Genomic DNA, 9,541 nt, shown 5'->3' with positions numbered 1-9,541 from the left:
CTTTATGTAAGGAGATCAATTCCATTATGCAAAAATTTTGGTGGGGTCACAAGGAAAATAAGAAGAAAATTCACTGGATGAGTTAGGAGATATTGGGGCGGCCAAAATCACAAGGAGGATGGACCTTGTATGTTTCAACAAGGCACTCCTCGCTAAGCAAGGGTGGCGTATCCTCCAAAATCCGGATAGCTTGGTTGCTACAATCCTAAAGGCGAAATATTTTCCAAATGACCATTTGTTGAAGGCGAAAGTGGGAAATAGATCCTCGTTGGCATGGAGAAGTATTATGGCATCAATGGATCTGCTCGAAGAAGGGCTGATGTGGAGAATCGGGGATGGTAATTCTGTGAACATTTTGGGGGACAGGTGGTTATAAGGCAGTTATTTTGTGAAGCCGAAGCAGACATCATTTGTTCATTGCCAATTAGCCGCTACAATCAATGTGATAAACTCTATTGGCGGGTAACTAGCACGGGGGAGTTTTCGGTCCGGAGTGCCTATTATCTTGAGATGGACAGGAAAAAAAGAAACAACGGTGAAGGATCCAACAGCAACCGAGGTAGCACTCTATGGAATTCGATCTGGCATATGAGGATCTCAAACCCCACGAAATCCTTTCTATGGAGAGCATGCAATAACATCCTCCCAACCAAAGTTAACCTAGTCAGGAGAAGGGTGCTGGATAATGACTTATGTGCTATATGTAAACGAGAACCAGAGTCCACGACCCATGCGTTATGGTCATGCCCTGCAGCGCAGGATGTGTGGGGATGCTGCACTGTCCGAATCCAAAAAAGCTATCAATGGATAGAGACTTTGAAGAAATTGTTGAAATGATTCTGGAACGTTGCAGCAAGGAGGATGCCGAGTTATGTGCAGTGATCGCTAGGGGCATCTGGACTAGGCGGAATGCCATGGTACATGGGGAGGAATTTACCCACCCAAACAATGTTGTTAGCAAGGCGATGGAAAATCTAAAGCTCTTCCAATCGGTTCAGGAGGCTAGACGAATGAAGGCTACTGACGGGAATCAAATGGAAGAGGAGAAATGGAAGGCCCCGTCGATGGGTAAAGTCAAGACCAATTGAGACATTGCATTAGATTCAAAACAGAACAGGCTGGGTCTTGGAGTAATTATTAGAGATGATAGAGGACGGGTCTTAGCAGCTTTAAGCAAAACGCTATACTCTCTTCCGAAACCTGTAGTGGGTGAAGCAATGGGGGCTTTGGCAGCAGTGGAGTTTAGTAGGGACAGTGGCTTCTTTGACATCATATTAGAAGGGGATTCCAAGTAAGTGGTTGATGCCATCACCAACATGGGCCCTTCATGGAGCAAATACGGTCATATTGTGGGTGATATTCAGGAAGTAAGGAAGACCTTCAGAACGTGGGAAGTTCGACATGTCAAAAGAGTAGCGAATGAGGCTGCTCATAGGTTAGCTAAGGCCGCTATCCAGGATGTAGGAGAGAGAATTTGGCTAGAAGATATACCCAACTCCATTTTGGATGTTGTTACACTAGAGCAATCTGCTCTATTTGTATAGAGCTTCGCAGCTCTTGTTTTTCCACTATTGAGAATAAGATGAGTTATTATTGATTCAAAAAATTAAAAAAAAAGCCTAGTGCATTTTCATAAAGCAGATCTTTATGAAAGAAAGTACCACAACAATATACAGACGAGATTCAATAATTATTCTGAAATGAAGGCTTTCGACTTTTCTCAGAGGCTATCATTTTAATTTTATTGTTAGAAGTTAATTAAGTTTTCATTTTATTGTTAGGATTTAATTAACGTTGTATGAAAATAGAGAGATTCTATTCCATTTGGACGAGAATTAATGGTTAAAGGTATTCATAATGGAGGAGCCAAATTTTTATGCAAAATAGCTCTTCAAAGATCACTATGATTAAGTATCAATATTATACATTTATATTATTCATATGCATATATGTATAATTATAATTTATAACATATATAGATTTATAAGTTTATAACATACATTAGAACTAAGTCTCTAGGTACTTAATTGTTGTATTAGTATGAATTGGTATACTTATGACTTATGTCATATTATATATGTATAATTTGTTATTATATAATCATATAAATTAGAATGATAATACATTAATACTTCAATTGTGGTTATAAGTAACACATTATTGAATCTAATGCCAATTACTTAATTTGATATTATACGAATCACATTATCATTGTACATTAATAATATGATTAGCTTAAATAAAGTATTTGAATTATCATTAAATCATATGATTAAGTATTGATCTTATGCATTTATATTATTCATATGCATATATGCATAATTATAATTTATAACATATATAGACTTATAAGTTTATAACATACATTGGAACTAAGTCTCTAGGTATAGAATTGTTGTATTAGTATGAATTTGTATACTTATGACTTATGTCATATTATATATGTATAATTTGTTATTATATAATCAAATGATTTAATGATCAATTGATCATGTGATATAATCATATAAATTATAGTGATAATATATTAATACTCAAATTGTGATTTAATTATCTTAAAAAAAAAAATTGTGATTTAATGATTAAGTGATTATGTTATATATATAAATATTATTATAATTATAATTATAAAAATATATTATATAAAAAGGCGGTTAACGGTTACGGTTAGTAAACTTAATAACCTCTAACCATTATAACCGCTAGACGGTTAGCAGTTAATACGGTTAAGAGGTTAAGCGGTTAACGGGCGGTTAGAAACCGCCCGCATTGACACCCCTACTATTATTATAAGAGCACAGCACACAGTTTCCGATTCTTTTCCTTATAAATCTCACTATCACCCCTAGAGATTATTCTCAAATTAAGGAAAATACAATTGAGGTTAGTATCTTTCTCCCTCATTGGCAAGCATGGAGTTGCTAGATGACTTGGAATCTCAGATCAAAACCACCCAACAGAAGCAAAGCGAATCAGCTAAAAGTACTTGTTGCATCTACAATGTCCCCAGTACTTTGCTCGCGACCAACGGCTTCAAGGCGTACAATCCTCACGTCGTCTCCATCGGACCCAGGCACATCACCCGTTTTGGAGTTAAAGGGATGGAGAAGCACAAGGTGGAGATCCTCACCGATATACTCAAGAGGAAGAACTTGGGTTTCAATGAGTTAATGGAAAGCATACGCCCACTTGTAGATGAAGCCTGAGAGTGTTATTCCAAAGAGATCAACCTCGAGTCCTTTAATGATGATGATCGGTTCCTGAAGATGATGGTTCTCGATGGTTGTTTCTTAATAGAATTTGTTGGGTTATGGATCAGCCCATTAATTATTTCACAGTCCCCAAGGCCCGAGACTCCAAAGTCCGAGACCTACATATCCGAGACTCCAAAGTTCAAGACCTACATATCCGAGACCGTGAGAATCCGAGACCCTCTTAGCCGAGACCAGTAAGTCCAAGACTAACTCAGGACATAGGTCTCGGCAAAGGGAATAACTCAGATCTCCCAGGAGATACAGTTGTTAATAGATAAGTGATCTTATCTATTCAAAGGCTACCACGTCTATTTACAATCCAAACTATCTATATATCAATCAAGATACACCAGTAACATCTAAGATCATGAAGGCGATCAAGTCCTACTCGGACGCTATAACTTAGCATGGCCCAAAAACTATAATGTTTATCCCCTGATCTTAGATCACTAAGATCTCGGAACAGCTAACAAACATGATCTCTCATTTAAATGTTTGCACAGCTAATATCAAGGGATAAGATCCCTGAATGTGCGGGAAATCAAACTCTCTCCTCGCCTATAAATACAAGTCATGTTATCAAAGCAAAGGTCATCGCAATTCTTGTTATCTAAGCTTTGTGGTTAATATTTTTTCTTTCCCATTCTGACTTAGGCATCGGAGTTTCCCCGCCGGCTCACCCCGGTCTCTTCGATCCTTCTTTCTTCTTTGCTGTACAGTAAACATCCGTGTGTTGGTCAATTCGAAGCTCGGCAGGCGTGCCACGTCATCATCCAGAAAACTGTGCTTCAACAGAATTGTTTCTAAAGGCAGCTAACAAAAAAAGCAAGGACCCTCTGGCCCTCATACCGCAGGCAGTTCCATATGTCTACGAGGACCTTCTTCTTGTTGGGAATCAGATCCCCTTTTTTGTTCTGGAACAGTTATTTACAACTATCATCAATAAACCTGATGCTTCTAAAACTTCCAAATTGCCTGGGGAGTCCAATGCTTCCTTGTCCTTTCTTGCTTTGCGATTCTTTAACAAAGTAATACAAATTCCCGACGGAGTCATAGAGAAGTTCCGCAAGAGGGAGAGGGGCCAGAGCCAGAGGGCAACATCCAAAGATCGAAACCCATTGCATTTGCTGGACTTGGTTCGCTCAACTTTTATTCCCATGCACAATACACCAAAGAATTATATTGAGGCTTGCCGTCTTATTCACAGCATCTCAAAGCTCCACCGTGCGGGGATTAAGCTCAAACTGATCAAACAGGCGGACAGCTTCTTGGACATGAAATTCAGTAACGGTGTGATGCAGATGCCGAATATAATCTTGGACCATACCATGAAAACGTTTTTGTTGAACTATGTGGCATTCGAGCTGTTGACCAATAGCCTCTCCAAGCGCTTCACAGTTTACGCTAGTTTCTTGGACTGCCTCGTAGACACCACCTTGGACGTTTGGCACCTCTGCGAAAGCAACATCCTTGACAGTTACTTTGGGAATTACGACGACGTCGCGAAATTCATCAACAAGATGGGCAAGGACCTGGTGTTTGATGACAATCAGTTTTACATGTCCGACTTGTTCAAAGATGTGAACGATCGTTATCAGAATCCCTGCAAAGTGCAGTGGGCGAGCTTCAAGAATAGGTATTTTAACTCGCCCTGGTCATTCGTATCTGCATTGGCTGCCTTGGTGCTCTTAGCGCTTACGTTGTTGCAGACCTTCTACACCATCTATGCTTATTATGTCAAATCTAAACCCTAAACACTGTCAAGTAAAGGTTTTAAGACGATTACGAAGCTATATGTCATGTGAACAAAAGTCTACTAGACTGTTCCAATAACATGGGAGTCCCACTCTAGCTTTGTTGGTTGAATATTATATTGTTCTTGTTATTTTTTATTTTTTGGCTGAGTTTTCATATACTTGCTTTTTCTTTTTCTTTTTTTTTGACATTTAAGCCATGTGTTTATTATATATTGCATTGTGTAAGTTACGTACGTAATTGGCCTTTGTTGCTAAGGATGTTTAAATTTGAAATTGTTGTAAACAAAGCCCTATCTTTCGTTCAAGTTTAAATTCATTCTCGTGTAATAATACTAAAAATTATATTTTTATCCCATTTTTTTTTTAATGTAGCAATGACAATCCATTATTGATCAATTGAGTTATTATTATTATTCTAAAAAAATCTACTAAATACCAGAGGCATTTGAATTGGGATGGATCCTTGGTCCGTTTTAATTTATTTACAGGGAATTATTGAAAAGAATCGCTACACAATATATGCTTTTGGACCCTTTTTTTTTTTTTTTTTTTTTTTTAAGGGCCACATGCCCACTACATATGGGTTTAAGCTCATCAAAATTAAAATTTTGACCGTACATAACCCACAAGGTTTCTGGACTTATGGGCGCGGCCCGCTTGGGTGTGCTCGTGAGGGGTCATACGGGATTTGTGGACCACGTCGACCTAGTTAATGTATACAACTACAACTATCCAAAAGATTGAACAATTGATTGCAACAAGCCTTTAAATCCATTCAAAATGTTGATACTATTATTTTAGAGCAGGTAGCTCTGGATGTATAGAGTCTTTATGGCTCTTGTTTTTATTGAGATGAAATGAAGATTTATCAGTTTCAAAAAAAAAAAAAAAAAAAAATCCATTCAAAATGTTGAATACTTTTATAAAATGTTGGGCTTTAGATGACTATACTAATTTATATCATGGGCCATAGGCAATGAATGACCCATCATCCTTATGATACAAGCTTAATCCAATTTATTAAATTAATATGTGTTTTTAGAGTATGTACTTCTTATATGTTTATTAAATATGAACCTCTAATAGCTCAGTTTGTAAGTTGATAAAAAATAATCTTCAATATTATGTATATTAAAAAAAAATTAAAAAAATAAAAACCTTAATTGATCTATCAGTCATAATTGTCAGTTTTAAAGATACATGTCAATTTAACAAATTGAATTAAAAAAAAAATTCTCCAACACAATTTAAAAGAAAACTTTGTTCTATGCAAAAGATATTTGATACTAAAAACAACAACTTAATTCGGCTAACACTCAAGAATCGTTAGTAGTAGATTACACTCAAGAACCATATCCTTATGTTGCTTTGACTTGGTTTACAAATAGGGAAAAAAAATCAATAAAATTGTAAACTTCTGTGCTTACTATGCGGCACATTGGGTCGCAATAGATCCCACTCTTTCTCACTACTCCTTTCCCACTTGCTCTATTTCTATCAACAGTGGGAAGGACCCCTTCCCTTTTCTTGGCAGATTGACTTTATTTCTTTATTATTGCTTTCTTTTTATGTACCTTAAACAAAAAAAACAAAAAAAAAAAAAGAATGGAAAGTATAGCATTTCCCTCCGCCTCAAGGCACCTCTTATCTAATCTTTCACGCCCAACCTCTGTAACCGTTGGCATGTAGAACTTATTGGATCGACCCTATCATGCAAGCCATGTCAAGGCATAAACCTCCATAAACTTCACAATGGTTGGTCACCACCTTATTTTTTTTGTTTTCTCTCTCTATTTATCACTAAATATATTGGAGATGAATCTGGACCATCAATTAATTTGCTATAAAACGGACCCAAAAAAAAAATGTTTATGCATCGACCATATACAATTATAAAATACCAGAGGCATTTGATTTGGGATGGATTCTTGGTCCCTTTTAATTTATTTACGGGGCACAATATGCTTTAGGAATCATTATTAGGTATTAAAAGCAGGAGAAAAAGATATTAATTAAGTTTGATATTATAAAATAGTTTATATGGTGGTGACAGAAGAAGCGGGTCTTTTGTGTGGGCCCGGGGGAACTTCATGTACATGGCAAATATATGGGCCACAGGCCCACGACAGATGGGTTTGAGCCCATAAAATCTAGAAATTAAACTGCACCAAGCTAGATTGTCTCAACTCTCAAGTAGGTGGGCTCTCCACCCTGATCAATTGAGAACCAAAATTGATGTAAAGTCAATGGCTAAAATACCCATCATGTATCCAAATGATACATATGGACAAAGTTTAATTTCCTTCTAATAGGGTCAGAGGAAATTCGTTTAATCTAGTCTATTAAATTAATATGTGTCTTTATAGTATGTAATTCTCATATGTTTATTAAAAATGAACGTAAAAATCACATGTTCTAAGAATACATGTCAATTTAATAGATTGAGTCGAAAGAATTTCCTCCTATAACCCAATTTATAAGAAAAATTTGTTTGATATATACAAAATGATCTTCAATATAATGTACATATTATAAAAATGGGCAAAAAAAGGTCTTAATTGAGCTACCAGTCATAATTACCAGTTCTAATGATATATATGTCAGTTTAATACACTGGATTGAAAGAATTTCCATAAAAACAATTTAAAAGAAACTTTGTTCTATACAATAGATCTTCAACACTATTATATTAAAAATAAAAAAATAAAATAAAAAAATAAAAAAAGTAAGAAATTGTTGGAGGAGAATTGGCATGGAAATTTTGTATGAAGCAACCTTAGCTAACAGTCCACAAAACCGTGTGATTGGGAAGAAGATTAGTAGTTAATTTGTTAACCAGTCGCAAAAGTTAGAAGGAGACAGCTCTTTGGTATATATATATATATATATAAAAGTAAGAATAGTCTCAAGATAGTTAATTAGGTTAACATAATACGTGAAAGGGACTTAATTTATCCTCGCTATTACTATTATATAACCCTAATTAAACCAAAGAGAGCATGCATGCATGGAGAACTATATGAATTATGAAAAGCACTTCAAGACGCGTGTACGGCTGTCTTCAAATTGCCTTTGCTCTCTCAAAGGATACATCTATTGTTGTTTTCCATGAAATGACTAAATTCTTATCTAATTTATAGTTAAAAATATTTTTGAAAAAAAAAAGTGGCTATTGTCGCTGTTTGTTTGCAACCCTGAAAATAGTTTAAAGAATATTTTTCAATATTTAGCTTGTATAGAAAATTATCATGTTGTATATGTACTTATGAAGTTTGTATCCCACATTGAAAAAAATATAAAGAATAAGAGTGGTTAATATACATAAGTGAACCCAAGCTCATTAGCTTAGGCTTTTGGGCTAGAAGTAGTGTCTTAATATATATATTAATTTACTCTTATTTGGTCCCCAAGAAGTAGTTCAATCGGCTTCTCCAAGAGGTAGCTCAATCGGCTGGGGACCACACATTATGAAGCGGAGGTCACTAGTTCGAATCTCCCCTCCCCCCCTCTTGTATGGACATGTAAATAATAATAATAATAATAATAATTAAAAAGAAAAAAAATTTACTCTTATTTGACTCTTCTTGGTGTTTCTCTCCCCAACAACTTTTGTGGCTACTGATATGAATATCTTGTTTTGAATCCAGTCGTAACACTCTTGTATGTGGGGGCTAGTTAATATACCTACGTAAACTCAAGTCCATTAGCTTAGGCTTTTTGGGCTAGAAGTGGTGTCCTAATTATTAATCATATGATTTAATTTAATGAGATCATATGATTTAAATATGATAATAATTTAAATCATTAATCATATGATATAATTTAATGAGATCATATGATTATATAATATCAAATTAAGTAATTGACATTAGATTCAACATTGTGTTACTTATAACCACAATTAAAGTATTAATGTATTTTTGAACAATGTTTTCACCATTTTTTGGAAAAAGAAATTTAACCATTTTTTGAAAGAAAAAAAATAAAAAATTAACCATTCTTTGAACAATTTTGAATTTTTTGAACCATTTGTAACAATTTTTTTAAAACTGCATCACTGATAGTTTTACCCTTAAACCTTTTTTTTTAAGAAAAAAAAAATTAATTGAAGGCAACACTACGTCTTTTTGCACTTCTATATATTCATCTCTTCTTCCTAACCCTAAACCTCAACGAAAATCACTCAGCAACCTCTCTCACCGTCTCAACTACTCTCAAGCTCACGCTCACGCCTCTCACCCAGTCTCATTGATTTGGTGGATCTCGGCGGTAAACCCATTGGTAATCTCCACCATCTCACATTAGTCTAAGTTTTGTGTTTTACTTTCTTAGTTTTGTACCAAATGAAAAGCTTTTAGGCATTACCACTTGATGGGTTCTGTCTGGTTTGATACTTGATGGGTTCTATTCGGTTTGATACTTGACAATTGCTTTGCTTTCCGCAATTGTGCTTTTCTTTTAACCACTTGATGGGTTCTATTTGGTTCCTGAGAAAAAAAAAAATGCAGGGAAATTTGTTGAATTTCCTGA

The 9,541-nt window shown here is 35.3% G+C and overlaps 1 pseudogene; it reads left to right on the top strand.

Moving 5' to 3' along the window:
* Positions 1–2,912: 2,912 nt before the first annotated feature.
* On the top strand, positions 2,913–5,008 carry LOC132185561 (UPF0481 protein At3g47200-like; annotated as a pseudogene).
* The last annotated feature ends 4,533 nt before the right edge of the window (positions 5,009–9,541 follow it).

Source organism: Corylus avellana, chromosome 7 (genome assembly GCF_965113065.1).
Source record: "Corylus avellana chromosome 7, dhCorAvel1.hap1.2, whole genome shotgun sequence".
Lineage (NCBI taxonomy): Eukaryota > Viridiplantae > Streptophyta > Magnoliopsida > Fagales > Betulaceae > Corylus > Corylus avellana.
This window is presented reverse-complemented; position numbering and strand designations above follow the sequence as displayed.